The sequence below is a fragment of the Podarcis bocagei genome (assembly GCF_964188305.1).
Source record: "Podarcis bocagei genome assembly, chromosome: 6".
In the NCBI taxonomy this organism is placed as follows: domain Eukaryota; kingdom Metazoa; phylum Chordata; class Lepidosauria; order Squamata; family Lacertidae; genus Podarcis; species Podarcis bocagei.
In genome coordinates, this window is record NC_138130.1 from 63,558,678 (window position 1) to 63,575,754 (window position 17,077).

The 17,077-nt window shown below is 42.0% G+C and overlaps 1 long non-coding RNA gene across 1 annotated transcript in view; it reads left to right on the top strand.

The window, feature by feature from the left end:
• The first annotated feature begins 222 nt into the window (after positions 1-222).
• The window catches only part of LOC308590073, a 56,478-nt gene continuing 39,623 nt past the window's right edge, over positions 223-17,077 (top strand). The window contains exon 1 of the long non-coding RNA XR_014009679.1: positions 223-307. This is a non-coding gene — a long non-coding RNA (uncharacterized lncRNA). The remainder of the gene's footprint in view (positions 308-17,077) is intronic.

Genomic DNA, 17,077 nt, shown 5'->3' on the forward strand with positions numbered 1-17,077 from the left:
GTCAGCTTCCATAGTGGGAAGCCACTTTTTGTGGACTTTCCCCATGCAATTTATAACTCTGCATTATCAGGATTGGTGAAAGCCAAGTTCCTGACTTGCACAAGTAGAAGCTCCTCCTTCATAAAACTCAATATTTTTTTGCTAGCAGAAAAGTATTTATAACCTCTTCTAATTTTATTCCTTATTGTACAACAAAAAATAGTAATTACAAAACCCCAACCACTTGGCTGGGCTTGACTGACTAACCAGCTAAAATTCACTCAGAAGTTAGACCCTCCCAAGTGAGTTCAGTGGACCTTACTCCCAGGTAAGTGGGTATAGAATTGAAGTTTAAAGGTTGCAGTCCTGATCTCTGCAAATTTTACACAGCCACTGTAGAGTATTATTGTTTTGTGGTTAATTGTGTCTTCATGAAAAAGAACACATGAACTTTGTTCTCAGGCTTATCTTTAAATTAGCTTGGGTTAAGTCAGCAGAGATATAATTAATTTGCTTAAAATCATTAGATATATCAGTTTTATCAACTAGAGTTGCAGTGAACTAGAAAGTTTGAAAATAAACAAGACAGGAGAAAGAGGACTGAAAGAAGATTTCAGATAAGACAGAAGGAGTATGCACATTGGTCCTAAGTAATCTTCTGATCCCCCCCCCATGTTTTCTTATGCTCTTGCATTCTAGGGCAAGATTAATTGAGATTAATTAGTGGGATAGAAGCTATTGTGAACTTATTGCATGCTTCTAAAGTTTACATTTGTTTATCGAGCACAATTTTGTTAGCATCAGGTGCTGAAGTTCCAGACATCAGCACCAGCATAGAAATTACTTTATTTAGTTCCCACTTGTAAGTTTCTATAGCAACTGCATCGTATAGCAGGAAGCTAATATTCTAGCATATGACTTGAGCCTCAACTTGAGATTTTATTGCTATAATTTGGACACACACACAGCATCGTACTGCCCCCGGACCTATTTGCAGTCTACCTGCTTAATCTCATTATTAAATGTATCATTTGAAGTGATATAACCTTTGGCTTCAACAGCAAATAATTTGCCTGGGTTTAATGGCATCCCCAGCTCCCTCAGTCCATTTGAAAGCAGTTCCTCAAGACAAGAGTCAGATAGCTGTCCATGGTGCTGATGGGTTCCTCTTGACTTTTCAGATCCTGGTTCACTGCATCAGAGCACCTCAATATGTCTTTAGGAGATGGGAATAATTTGGTAACTTTTACAAACCAAGTAAATGCAGAAGTAAAGCTGCAAGGCACTGGTCAATGATACTATTTAAGACTAGCTTCTGTCTTCGGCATTTGGCTCATGAAATGAAATGATATGATGAAATGGCCTTGCTAGTTGTGCTTTGCCATTGGTCTTGAAATGAAAACACACACCCTAAATCATTGTGCATTAGTGGGACATCTGATTTAGATAAAGTAAAGGTAAAGGTACCCCTGCCCGTACGGGCCAGTCTTGACAGACTCTAGGGTTGTGCGCTCATCTCACTTAAGAGGCCGGGAGCCAGCGCTGTCCGCAGACACTTCTGGGTCATGTGGCCATTGTGACGAAGCTGCTCTAGCGAGCCAGCACCAGCGCAGCACACGGAAACGCCGTTTACCTTCCCGCTATTTATCTACTTGCACTTAAGGGTGCTTTCGAACTGCTAGGTGGGCAGGAGCTGGGACCGAACGACGGGAGCTCACCCCGCCGCGGGGAGTCGAACCGCCGACCATGCGATCGGCAAGTCCTAGGCGCTGAGGTTTTACCCACAGCGCCACCCGTGTCCCCGCTGATTTATATACTTCACCTAAATGATTCAAAGCAGAGCTCAGGGAGCAAATTTCAGCACCATGTGACTGAACTGCATAGGTGCCTGAAAGAAATACAGTGGTACCTCCGGTTGTGGACGGGATCCGTTCTGGAGCTCCAGTCGGATCCTGAGGTTTGCACAACCGGAGGGACTGCTTCTGCGCATACACATGTGGCGAAACCTGGAAAAATACTTCCGGGTTTGCCACGTTTACATCCTGAAGGATACGCAACTGGAGGTTTGTGTATCCAGAGGTACCACTGTATTTGGATAGCATCGGATTCAGAATTGAAAGAATGCCTAGAGTAGGGATGCCCCTGAGCCAGAGGCTTCATAAAAGTCCACCTCAAAGGGAGCTGTGAGCTATGAAAGATAACAATTATTTTCCTGCTCAGATTATAATCCAAGAGGGGTTTGCCCAGCTGGCAAATCTTTTGCATGGTCTGAGCTAAACCTTTGCCAGGGATCTTTGGGGCTTTGGTAGTCTAAATTGCCTTGGTTTCAAATGCCAGAGTCCCCAAGGCCTATTCAAATTAACCCCCTACTAGGTAATCAGACAGTCCATATTGAAGGACTCACTCTTGGATCCTATGGCCAGAATAGTTTTCCCTGGATCAGAAAAATTATAGAAGTTCTCCCAGTTTGGGGTGTTTGCCAATCTCTGCATCAGATACAGTGCACAACAATAGATGGGGACTCTCAATCTTGGGGACAGCAAAAGATGGTCCTCTAGGATTCTCTGTATGGCCTTCAGGATTCACACAACTTCTCCAGGCTACAACTTTCCTCCCAGGCTGCATCTCCCATCAGCTCTGCTTGTGTGCCTTCCTGGTATGCTTTTGGAATGCATTCTTTACTGTAATAAAGCTTTTTGCTGTGTGTGCATGTGTGTAGAAGCTTCTTGATTTTGTGTGACTGGAAAGTAGCCTACCTCTGGCCATGTCCATTCTTGTCTCTGGTCATGCCCACCACTGGCATGCATCACCTTTCAGACTGTGGTCCTCAGACTGAAAGAGGTTTCCCACACCTGTTGGAGAATAATGAATGTAGCACAGATATTATCTTATAGATGTAGGCATGAGTGTCTGAGCTCCTACAATTGATAAAGATTCTATGCACTGTGGATAAGAAAGATATTAATTGCAGTTACTATCAAATGTAACATTTACAGATTCATATCTTGTCTAGCTACTTATCTAGCTTTGTCATCAAACTGTATACCTCTATGCATTATTCCTCCTATCATGGCTTTATATCTGCATTATAACTGAGGTATATGTGTATGCTACCTGTCAACACACATGGGAGTTGCCTGTCATCCACAGCTACAAAGTCACAGCTTATCTAGCTGTGCTGTAATATAGTCCCTTCTACTTTATAGCACTGTCAGACTTCTAACACATTTCCTTTCCCTTATGAGTTGAAAAGGTAATGATCAATAATACCTTACCACTGTGTTTGTGAGGTATGTTAAGGCTCTTGGCTGAGATATTTTAGAGATGTGCAAGGCTGAGCTTCTGGAAAAGGGTAATGCAATTTTCATGAGATTCTCTTTTTTTCCGCAGTGAAAAACTCTCATCCTTCATGCATCACATTTTGCACTTTTCAGCAGTAGAACATTGTGTCTTTATTTTTGCTATTGCTCACTGAAACACACAGGAGCCTGAGCAAATTATATGGCATTTCTGAATCAGTGGTCATTTAAAAGAGAGACACAGTCAGGTTCTCCCTCTCCAACTACTCTGACTGCTCAGTTCCAACTCCAACCATCTTGCTCGTCTGCTGTCCAACACCCAGCCTGTTGTTTTCTTTAAACATATTTCTGGTTTCAGCAGTAGTCACCCAGTCTGTGAAGAGCTATGTGACAAACAAGAATCTCCATTATTTCAACTGCCCACCCCTTTTCTCTTGTTGATGTTTCCTCAATTGGGGGCATGGGGAGGGCCATAAATCAGTGGTAGAGCATCTGTTTTGCATGTAAAAGATCTCAGGTCCAATCCATGTTATCTCCAGGTAGGGCTGTGACTGAAATTCTGGAGTATCACTTCCAGTCAGTGTAGACAATACTGAAATAGAGGAACCAATGGTCTCACTCAATATAGAGCAGCTTCTTATGTTCCTATAATAAAGGTGGTGGTTGTTTGCAGGATTATACTGGACACAGTTTTCTGGGATTGGGCTGAGCCACCTACCCCCTGTTACGATATAGAAGCAATGCAGCTGTGAGCTGGTAGCTTGAAAACATCACATGATGGAATGTTTGGACTGTTCTGTGGGAAACAGAGGGACAGTCAGTTCACAGTGCGAAGCACCGGAATTAGCTCAGAGTGTAATATGAGCTCTTCCTTTTGTTCCTGTACAGGAAGTACAGGAAGTGTTTGTCACTCGACTGCTGGAGCTTGAAGAGAGCAGTCATGTTTTTTGTAATGCTGCAAAGACAGAAATAAAGGCATGTAAATACGTTTCTGTCTATCTTTTTCCCCTGCCGGGGGGGCGGGCGGGCAGGAAAGAGGGTGTGTGTTCTTCTCACGCTGAGTAGAATCGCCTATCACGACCTAGCCTGAATCTTGCTGGGGAGTGCAGACAGGGAGGTCAACAGGAGATCAAGCCGGGTGCCTGGGAGTGTTGCCAGTTACTCCTGATATAGGCTTGAATTCCGACACCCCCATCTGCCTGCCTTTTTATTTACAACTAGCCCAGAGGGTGGCAAGCCTGTCACCTTCCTCCTCCTTAAACCCTTGTACAGGTAATTGAGTTCTACAAGACATCTGGTTGGCTACAAATAGTTAGCTCTGCCTGTAATCACCTCTGCCTCTGTCTCTTATTGGCTCTGATTACACCTACCGTCGGGCCCTCTGTCTTCCATCCTACCAGTCCCGATGGGCACTGGGTCTAGCAGCAGCTGGGCTCTCTAATTTAGTTGTTTTGCTTAAAGTACAAGGACATCCAACAGTCATTTCTTTTCATAAGGACAAACTTGAAGGATATACATATTATAGCATTCAGTCAGCAGCTTTACTTCCTGGCTTCTGTGCCTGAACTGGACGTGTAACTAAGGTCTCCCCAGTTCACTTTTCTTTTGCAACAATAATGTCACATTGGAAGTACAGCATTCACTTATTTTTCCAATGAGAGGGAAATGAAGACAGGATGTTGTTGTATAAGAATAGCAGCACGTGTGCGCAACCGCTGCCTGTTGATCCTAACTTTGAAAAAACACATGCATTGTTAAATCAATGCTATATGCAATTTTAGACCCATCGTAAGTACTTATAGGGAAATTGTTGCTTTTTTGTGGTATGTATGATTTCCTTTGGAATATATTCAAATTGCTAAATAATTTTTGTCATGGTGGAAACGGAAATCTAATTTTATCAGTCAAAGTGGTTGTGGTATAGAAGAGCTAGACCTGCAATGTTCCAAGGAGAATAATAGCCTGCCTAGGGACAAATTGGATGCTGAGACCCTGCCTTAAATAATAAAGTGAGAGATATACCAGACTTCCTTTTCAAGAAGTTAGGGAATAGGTGGGAAGGGCTTAACCCATTTAAAGCTGATAAGTTTTTTTCAGAGGGGAAGCAGAGTGATGAGAATAAGAAGCAAATAGTTCACTGAAATAATAAAGAAGACATTGGGCTATTGGACTGGTGGTCTGCGTCACTTTTCTGCTTGAAGTCCACAGGCTTTAACACAAATTAAAAACCTGTGAGCTTTAGACAGTAACACTGATCATTCTTCCTGGGAAACCTGTTAAATGGAGTACTAGCAGTAGTAGTTCTTGTACTTCCTATTTTCAAAAGTCACAAAAGGTATGTTCCTAAACATGCTTCCACGGGGCTCTGTTCCACCGAGATCAGTGGGATTAATTTTCATGTATCAAGGTTGGAGTCAGAAGGGTAGTAGAGATTGTGTGGAATAAAAGCATAATATACCCAGTTTTTAGCAGTATATCACATTCTCGTAAAGTTTGTATCTCATCATTCTGAATCTTTACATCCCTTTATGCAATCTTGAAGAGCTGTCCTGCATGTGTGATTCCTATCATGTCATATAGACTTCTGTGTGGTGTTTTCTCTGTGTCACCAGTACTATAATGGGTAGCATTACTTTTTAGGGGGTTCTGATGGGTCATGTGAATATTTTACATGCCAGTTGTAAACACCTCTAGGAACAATCTGAAACTTCTTCAACGCAGTGTTTTGAAACTGGAAAGCAGGAAAGTTCTGCTGCATGGTTATGTTGGATTGTGTGATGTTGAATTCCCTCACAACCCCACTGGAACATACAGTCATACAACTCCTAAACAGGAGACTGAAGTGGCAGAGTCCAAAAACAATTTTTCAGCATGATAAACTGCTTATCTAGCAAACACATTAGTTATTTTCCCTTGTACCCTTGTTCTTCCTTTCTTGAGAAATCAGATAAAAAGGTAAATTAGGTCCAGTCGTGACCGACTCATCTCATCTCGGGGCTCATCTCGCTTTACTGGCCGAGGGAGCCAACATTTGTCTGCAAACAGTTTTTCCGGGTAATGTGGCCAACCTGGCTAAGCCGCTTCTGGTGAACCAGAGCAGCACACGGAAACGCCGTTTACCTTCCCGCAGAAGCAGTACCTATTTATCTACTTGAACTTTGACATGCTTTCGAACTGCTAGGTTGGCAGGAGCAGGGACCGAGCAACGTGAGCTCACCCGTCGTGGTGATTTGAACCGCCGACTTTCTTATCGGCAAGTCCTAGGCTCTATGGTTTAACCCACAGCGCCACCTGCGTCCCTCTGAGAAATCAGATAAACCAAGGCTAATAATTAGAAATAATCTCCTGTGTGGTTGCTTGCTCTTTCAAGATTCCAGTGTCTACTGAAATTATACTGGCTACTCATACCCAATCAAACTGGGTGATGTGAGATGAAGAATGACAAAGTTGAATGACATAATTGGTAAGAACTATGTGGTGGCTAGAGAATTTCATTCTATGTGAGGACATTTAAAAAATAAGTTTGTGGCATAGTGGTTAGAGTGTCAGACTAGGACCTGGGAAGCCGCGGTTCAAATCCCCACTTGGCCATGAGACTTAGCGGCTGGCCTTGGACCAGTTACTGCCTTGCAGCCTAACCTACCTCACAAGGCTGTTTGGGGGATTAAATGGGGATGAGGAGAAAATCCCGCATGTCATCTTGAGCTTCCTGGAGAAAAGGTGGAATATAAATGCAAGAAATATATACATTACTATATTAAAAATGATCAGGAGCCTGACCAAGATTTCAGGTACATTAGTTTAAAAGACCACTCTTTCTAGATGTTGAAGAGTGGTTGGAATTTCAGGAGGTATTTCAAGGCCACATTAGGCTTATCAATATTTGTTTCTATCTGATGAACATCTCTCTTTGATCAGTCTGGGGAGCAGAGCTTCTTTTAGGAAGAAGCTTCTTGTTCATTTTGATAGTGCCTGGAAATGTCTGAGCATATGTTCTGAGACAATGAAGTTTCAGCGGGATGGCTTTTCCTTTGAAAACTCAATCCTTGGAAGACCCACTTGAAACATGCGGCAGCAGGAAAAGTGAGTCAAGAAAAAAAGAGAAGGAAAGACATTTAGCTGAGAGATGTTGCAAAGGATTGGAGCTAAATCTTGTAAACACTGCACCATTAGAAACTGATGAGGACAATAAAGAACAAGGATTACCATACATCCACTGGAGAGGTTTCAATCAACATCTAAACAGTTTCAGGGGATTTCATTTGAAACAGGGAGCTTTCTCAAATAAGCAATCAAAATAATCCATTAGGGCTGTAATCACAGTCATGTTTTTCCAGTGCGGTGATTTTGGCGTAAGCTGAGAGGGTAAATATTTTTAAAATCACTCCTTTTTTGACTTCAACCACACAATTGTGCATTCTCTTTCCTGAGTCTTAAGGAAAAGGGAATAGTTCCTAAATAATTAAATGGTCTCTTACGGAAAAGCCACTAATGTGTATAAAACTGTCTAAGCCCTATGGATATAATCGAGTAGACATTAGTAACAACTAAATGTTGTGGAAACCAATGAAGTAGGATGCTTGGTCACAGCAACTTAAACTTTGCTGTATTGTGTCCTGTTTAAAATAAGCAGCACTGAAACTAGGTTACCAGTATTGTAGAATGCATATTTTGATATGAAGACAATGGGAAAATATGGATATTTTAGAGGAATAGGTTTCATAGAATCAAAGAATTGTGGAGTTGGAAGGGAGCACAAGCATCCTCTAGTCCAATGCCCTGCAATGCAGGAACCTTTTGCCCAACATGGGGCTTGCACTGACAATCCTGAGATTAAGAGTCTCATGCTCTGCTTTCAACTTTTTGATACTCAGGATTCACTCTCAGCCCAAACATGCATTTGGGGACTCACTTATCTCTCTCTCTCTCTCTCTCTCTCTCTCTCTCTCTCTCTCTCTCTCTCTCTCTCTCTCTTGGTTATACATTTCTATGGTGGAAGTGCTGCAGCAGCAGCCCACATTAGATCACCTGGTAGTGAGTCCCCTTGACACGAAATGTTCTAGGACACTAATACAGCGCTTGTCTTCAGTTTCCTCAGTGTGAACAACCTGTTTTCACTTTTGAATTAGTTTCATTTATTTATTTTTACAAATAAATCTAAACTTTTTCCAGATTATTTAAAAAACATAAAGCAGGAACAATCTATGATGGGACCACAGTTAGACTACTGTGAACTAATTTGATCTTAAGGAAGCTATCATGGAACTGGATAAAGTTAAAAAAGGAACCAGCTAATGGAAGTTAGTGGTTAGATGTTGAAGAACAACTTAAGATGGGTGAGCATTTTTTTTTTTTAGTTTTTATTTATACTTTTTTAATGAAGGTAGTTTATAGCATTATGAATGATGCAAAGTTATGGCCATTAGTTTAGGGCAAGGTTTCCCAAACCTTCCAGCTGTTGTTGGACTACAACTCCCATCATCCCTAGCTAGCAGGACCAGTGGTCAGGGATGATGAGAACTGTAATCCAAAAACAGCTGGAGACCCAAGTTTGGGAAAGGCTGGTTTAGGGTGACCTTGAATACATGGAAGAGTCAACAGAGTGAATTTTGAACTATCCCTGCAATGTTCAAGCAGTGACTTGTACTTGACTGATGACTTTCTGTCGAAGGACAACCTTTCAAATCTCAATCTCACTATAGCTTTAGTTGCATAAGTTTTTTGCTTGAACTTTAGGAGAGAAAGGAGTGGAAAAAGAACTTGGGTTAACTCTGCACCACACACACACACACACACACACACACACACACACACACAGGAACTCACCAAGAGTGTGCAAAAGCACTTGTGCTTCTGTTGTTATGCTCTTTTGAGGAACAAAACTGCTCTCAGATTAGTCTAATCTATGGAAGATAACTGCTAATGAATATTAGCCAGAATAACTACAATAGAGACTCCATGTTCAATGAAAGGTTTCTAATAATTGCTGTGTTTATTAGAAATGGAAGGGGGAGTGCAGATGATGAGAGGATCATGCATTATATCATACCCTGGATACTTGGTCTGATGCAGAAAGGCAAGTTTTCAAAAAGCTCTGTCTTAAATATTTTAAAACAAAGAAAAAGATATTGTAGATATCTTTTTAACAAAGCAAAGAGATTGCCAGAAAATCCCTTTCCTCCTGAAGTGTCATGTGATTTAAGAATCCTGGATTAATCAAAATACCTGCAGTCAGTCAGAATTCATTGGATAAACTACCCATATATATATTTGACATACATTTCTGTATGGTACTGTCATAAACAATTTCATGGTTCGGTAGTGAGGAGGCATCCAGCTTTGGTTACACAAGTTTTTTTGTGACCTTTAGAAGAGAAAGGAGTATAAAATACATGAAATCGAGTGAGGTCTGCACCATGCACATGTATTTGTGCACCCTCTCTCCCCCATGCGCATGCAGATATACTCCCTGAGGAACAGATTCCATTTGCTGTTTAGGGTGACAGAGCAGGGTGCATTTGAAGAAGGGCAAACATATCAGGAAAAGGGAATTGAAAAACGCCTCTCTGCTATACTGCTACTTCTGCTCCAGAGGGAATGAATATAACATATCTGAAATCTGGTCCTCAGTAGTAAGATATACCACTTTTCAAGAAAGCTTGCTATACATATTGTTACAAAAGCTGGGTGCCACTCCCAACTGTGCAGTAGCAAGTTTCCAGGGGGTTCCAGGTGCTCCCCCATGATTTGTGCTCCTTTAAAGAATTGAAGACACGGTGGAGACTGTGGTAGCTTTAGAAATATTATTTATTCACATATTTACACCTGAGTTTAGATAGAGGGAGTCCAGATCTTATGGCATGGTTATCTTAAGCAGGGCTTGCTTCCCACAGCACTGCAACACTGGAGTCAAAGGCAACTCATGCAGCCAGCCTTCAGCCAGCCTGCCCAATATGGATCTCAGTCTTTGTTCTCTCCCTTCCTCTTCCCAGCACACCTTGCTAAAGACACTCTTTTCTTGTCACCTCAAACACACCCACCCACCACCATGGCAACTTCTGCTTGCCCAGCCTCAAGGATTCCTCTTAGATGGGCCATCAACACCTTTTGTCATGTTAACTCCTCTGTCCCAGGTGAGGCACTGGCTTGGAAGGAAGCTTAGCCTGTATTTTTCCACTTGCCTGCAATCTTTCCTTCTGACTGACATTCATTAATTTCTCCCTCCCCTCCAAAAAACACACATAATGTCATAGATGAGGAAGAGTCTCATCTCAGTGGCCAAGCATCTGCTTTGCATGCAGAAGATCCCAGTTTCAATCCCTGATATCTCCAGGTAGGGCTGGGAGAGACTTGCTTGAAACTCTGGAGTATCACTGTGAATCAGGCAATACTGAGCAGGGTGGACCAATGGTTTTAATCAGTGAAAGGGAGCTTCCTATGTTTGCAATTACAAGTGACAACAAAAGTATAGCAAATATGCTTAGGAGAAACAGGTTACAAATATTGCTCAAATATGGACCTCTCCAGGTAGCCTTGGTGAAATCAGATGCATCCAGAAAACACCATTTGCTGGGATGCAACAATGGGAGAGAGCTATTGCAGTCCTAGCCAGTTTGCGGCCTTCCCAAAGGCATCTGGTTGGTCAATATGGTTGTTGGATTATAAGGACAAGAATCAGAACCCAAATGCAAGACCTACCATGATTTTGCTTAGTGTAGCATGTGTGTATGCTAAAATTACCCCACATTATTTTAATCACACCACTTAAAAGATAGCCCATGTTTTGCTGCATTGGTATGATATATCCGGGACGCGGGTGGCGCTGTGGGTTAAACCACAGAGCCTAGGACTTGCCGATCAGAAGGTCGGCAGTTCGAATCCCTGTGATGGGGTAAGCTCCCGTTGCTTGGTCCCTGCTCCTGCTAACCTAGCAGTTTGAAAGCATGTCAAAGTGCAAATAGATAAATAGGGACCGCTCCAGCGGGAAGGTAAATGGCGTTTCTGTGTGCTGCTCTGGTTCACCAGAAGCGGCTTAGTCATGCTGGCCACATGACCCGGAAGCTGTACACCAGTTCCCTCAGCCAATAAAGTGAGATGAGCACCGCAACCCCAGAGTCGGTCACTACTGGACCTAATGGTCAGGGGTTCTTTTACCTTTATGATATATCCAGGTCAGAATTGTGTAGACTAACCAGGAACAAGAAATCCCCCACATAGGGAATAATTACTGAGTTTGTCTTATTGAAGGCACAGAGTTTCCTGTTGCATCACTACAATTTTCTTTAAACAGCCTGCTTTGCAGGAAGTGATGAATGCGATCAGACGGTGGAGCTGATTAACAGGAAAACACATCTTTCTACCTGTCATGTTATGTCTAATCTGTAGTCATTTGGAGATAATTAGCAATGAGTACAAATTTCTGCATTGTCTGAGCCCCACACAATCTTTGTGCTACTATCTGATAAAAATAAAACTTATTTTTATGATTCATAATTAATCTGAGGTGTTGTGCTGGGAAAAGCCCTGTTTCAAATAAATGGAGTAACAGAGATGGCTACCATCTCAACATTCAAGGAGATCGTTGACACAGATTCAAAACAGCAGAGTATATCACAGTGATATAATTCTTTCATTGAGAAATCATTCACATATGTAGGAAATGGCAGCTGCTTTCTAGAAAAACTAGACAAAGACTTTGGGGTTTCTATCATTCTATTATTTGTTTCCTCAGTTTCTCTGAACTTGACTGCTTAAATCTTCAGATTGCTTTGGCATGCAAGCTTGTGTACATGCCAGAACTGTATATTGAATACATGTTATGATTTCTGGCCTTTGCTGGGCAAATTCTCTATTAGCCGTGGGAGATGCGGCCTATGCTGTGCCAATCCCTGCAGTGTATTTCTATGCTGGCTTTGCATTTCTCTATCTGAAGGGAAAGAAAAACTCGTAGGTTAGCTATGGCAACGTTTCCCACTACTGATAGGCTGAGCTTGGCAGAGAAACAGAAAACATTCCTCGGTGGTGTATATTACATCAAGGGACATAGCCAAGTGGTCACCAGTGCTATCAATGGGAGGTTCCCTAGTAAATGTCCTGGCACTGTTCTGATAACATATGTGAGCAAGTAAATGGTAATTAACCACGGCAGTTAAGAAATCACAGGGAATTGATAGCCTTTCAGAACTGTTTGGCAAACTAATTTTTTTTTAATCATTTCACAAACACAAAAGATATTTTAAAAGGCCCTTTGGCTTCTGTTCTCATAAAGCAAGGAGAGACTATCATTCTCATAGAAATAAATATGTGTGGCAAATTTACAAAGAAATCAGTGCTCTTAGGGTAGCTTCACATATTGAGAGCCAGTGTTCCCAGAAAGTTGCCTAAGATGGAATGTGGTCCCCAAGCTGTGCCCCTGGAACTTTAATGACTATATTGTAGTGTCTTAATCTAATTTTTACATATGCTGTTCTTCATTTAATTTAAATCACAAAGGAAAAGGTATGGAGTTAGAAAAGCCTTTCCAAAAGCTCACAAGAGAAGAAGAGTGGATAGATCGGAAAAGGAAAGAACCAGCTGGGGATTCCTGCTCTAGAACTGTCTTTCATTCTCTCCCTGAGGAACTTGCAAGAGTTCCTGTTGTGGCGTTTATTCACACTCTTTTGGAAAATGCTAAAAACTAGTGTAATTCAAGACACTGCATGATTAAAAGCGGTCGGACTCCATAATATTTTCCATGAAGTGAGACAAGCTGTCTATTTGAAGAACCTCAATAAATCACAAGACAAGGCATTCTTCAGACTAGCCTAGATCAAAGAAGTTCAGATGATCCTCAAAACATTTTTTTTAATTTTAATCTATGAATTTTATGGTTCACCTATCACTCCTTGTGACACCTGTCAACCCTTGAATTATCATGAGCTAAGATGATCTTATTGCTGGGATAATGTGGAAGTTATTGCTTCTGAATACAATTGTTTCCATCAGAGAGCTGACCTGGAACTCTGTAGGAAATTACCTGCCATATTGCACCACTTGGAATCAATACTGTAATTAAAGGTTTTTTTGGTTCTGAAGGGAATTGATAAAACTGATACAAACACATTTTTCACTATTGTACAGAAAGAGAAAGAAACAGAAGAGGAGCATGATCTGAACGCTGAGAAACAGATTGCACCAAGAAACTGGCTCCCATGGGGGCTTTGTGTATGGTGTAAGGAAAATAAAATGGGAGGTTTAAGATTGGTTATTAGGAGAAGATATCAGAGCTGTAGGACAAAATAAGGAAAAGAAGGAGAAATAGGAACAGTATATTATAAAACTAATCTTTGGAGGAGGATCTCCACCCGCCCAAACTTCTAAATTGCACCTATTTGTTGTGAGCTGCGTAACCTGCAGCAAAAGTTGCATTTTTCTTAATCTGAAATACAGTACACACCAAATTCATTGCTACTGATACAGTCATTGTTGAACCTTCAAGCAGCCATTAAAGCTAGGGCTATGCAGCCATGGCTTGGCACCCAAAATGAATATTGCACAGTTGCCACATATATCAGGCAAGATTTCATGAGATTGGCAATGCACAGGAAGCGGTTATAGGTCAGTGGTTCAGCACATGCTTTGCATTCAAAAGTTCCTCACACTTCAGAGTTCAAGGGGCCAGGGATGATCTTTGACTGAAATCTTTGCAAGAGAACAACCTGCCTTAAATGGAGAGCTGGCCTACAAAGAGGGGGACACACAACCCTCTCCAATAGACAGAGAGGGCCACAGAAGCTAGCCCTGCTATCACCACACACTGCTTCCAGGTTTGCGCAAGGAAGGTCTGTTTGATGTTCATTGAAAAAAGCTTCCCATGTGTGCAGATGTACCTATGGAGAGATTGTGCTTGCAAAGAGAGACCTTTCCAGAGAAACTTCCAGTGTATAACTTTACGTGCAGAGAACTCTTTCTGGCAGACATCAAATGGACATTTGTTGGGGGAGCATGCTGCCAGTGTACCGTGATAGTGGTATTCAAGCAAAGGTGATACCAGGTACATCTACAGAGCCTGTGTCGTTGTGCATTCATTCAACATTTGGAAGTGTACATATGGGTGTACCCATCATGATACCTTAATTCTAGAGCTAACAATTACTTCAGAAGACTGGTTTTACTGATTTAACAAACTCTTGGGCCTATTTTAGAATGCTGGTAAGTAGGGGACTACTTACCAAAATGTATTTAAAAGAATAAAGTTTCTAAACTGATTATTACTACAATGCTGGTGCAATAATGTCTGTAAGGGCCAACAAAATTTAAAGCCGTGCTGTACCATTTAGAAAAAATGTCTGCCTTCTACAATCCCCCTCTCTCCGAGATGATACCCAGAGCAACCCACCAGACCCCAGTGGCGTAGCGTGGGGGGTGCAGGGGGGGCCGGCCGCACCAGGCGCAACATCTGGGGAGGGCGTGCACACTAATCTAGTGGAAGAGACTCGAGTGCTAAAATCCACGGGTTAGGGGGCGCAAATTACTTGCCTTGCCCCGGGTGCTGACAACCCACGCTACGCCACTGCCAGACCCTACTGCATGGCATTGGTATGATTTTTATTATTATACATAGACAAGCTGTTGACCCCTCCCTTTTAACAACAACAACAACAACAACAAAATCAGATAGTTTGCAAATACAAAAAAGTGCCATACTACATAATGCATGTGTCATAGGGCATTGAAGAATTTCACATTTCTAATTTACAAAGACTCTACGTACTATTGCATTTCAACATATTAAATGAAAGCATTATTGCTTTCTTTGAAATAAAACATTCCAAATGGAAAACTTCCCTGTTTAATATACTATTTTGTACATTTTGAACAATGGTTCTACATTTCGAAGTGGACTATTTTGCATATGTACAGGCACTATCCTTCAGGTTCCATAATGTACCAATTTTTAAAGGGGGGGCAGTCAAAGTGGCTTTGCATTTTAAGATGATTTACAGGATGAAATGTGAGGTTCAGAAAGAAGGCTCCTACTGTAAAAGGAATGGCCACTTCTTAAATATTCATTTCATTTATTATATATTTATAAGGGAAGCAGCAGAAGCTAGCTCTAAATATCCAAATCTCAATTAGCTTTGCAATCTTTGTCTTCCCATGTGATGGAGAGTTTTGATAAAACTCCTAGCTGAAAAGGAAAGAAAATGCTTTTACATAATTCCCACTTGTCTGCTGCAGTGTTCCAGCACTGCCATCCAAAACAGCTTGCATTTACCAGCAGGAGAGGAGGACAGCTGATAGTCTCCTTGACATCCAACATAGGAGAAAAAACAGAATAGGACAGAACATAGAATGAAAACTATTTGGAGTATTTTACATTGAAATCGAATGTAGATGGCTGCCCAGGTTCATTTGCAGAGCTAGAAAGCAGTCCAGACGGAAACAGATTGTATTTTGTTATTATTTTAAAATGTTATTATTTTTTATTGCACATAATATTTCAGCAACTGGAAGCTAATAGTGGTAATAATAACAACAGAACTTTCCCAAAAGCCACAATAGAGTGATTAGTTTAATTTTGTCCAACTGGTATTTAAAAGGTCTCAACACTATGCTACTGCTTTTGCCAGTCCTGGCAACCTAAAGTAGTCTGGAACAACGGACTGACAGCATGTGTATGTGCCCATGGTGAATATATATTCAAAAAGAGAAGCCTGCCATGCACATAAATTGTCTGTACAATTGCCACGGATTTATGGGTCATGCTTAGAAACCAGCCTCTTGGACACTTAGTTTACAGTCAGTTGACTGGACCACACTATTTGGCTTTGAAGTGATTTAAATGATGGCAACTAAGCCCACATTCCCAGAATGTTCACACTCCTGTCTCAGCGATGTCTATGCCAGCTTCGTCATGTCTACAGAATGGAAGATGGCAGCATCCCCAAGGACGTGCTCTGTGGGAAGCAGGCTTCAGGCACCAGGCCCATTGGCAGACCAACTCTGCATTACAGAGAAGTCTGCAAACGTCACATGGAGGCTGGAAACATTAACCCCGCCGTGTGGTAATCCATTGCAGATGACCTCAGTGCCTGGAGACAATTAGGTCACAGCTGTGACCGGAGGACGAATGATTGCTGGGAAGAGCACAGAAAGAAGAAACACCATGGTGCACCTGCTTTGGCGCAACCAGACACCTTCATCTGCCCCAGCTGCAAAAAAAGGATCTCTCCTGTATCAGTCTCTACAGTCACAGTAGGCACTGAAACTCTCCAATGGTTTGGCTCAGTGGTCAGCAAACTTTTTCAGCAGGGGGCTGGTCCACTGTCCCTCAGACCTTGTAGGGGGACAAACTATATTTTGAAGGGGGGAAATGGACGAATTCCTGTGCCCCACAAATAACCCAGAGATGCATTTTAAATGAAAGGACACATTCTACTCATGTAAAAACATGCTGATTCCTGGACCATCCGCGGGCAGGATTTAGAAGGCGATCGGGCCGGATCCAGTCTCTGGGTCTTAGTTTGCCTACCCATGGAACTTTGGCTTCAGCCCCAAAGGCACACTCTTCCAGTGTCTCCTGAGCCAGACGGATGCCAACTGAAACCAAACCAAACACGGCCCTTGCCTTTTGATTGGCCCCCCAGGGAAATGTGAAAGGATATGAGAGCCAGCCAGCTAATATGATGGCTTCTATACTGGGGGCAGGGATGTCCAGATCTAAAGGCTCTTCAGAGTCACTGGCAGTGTGGAGATCTGCTCCACCAGCTCCTGCTCTGAAGAGACCATAAAACAGGGCTCAACCCTTACATTCATAC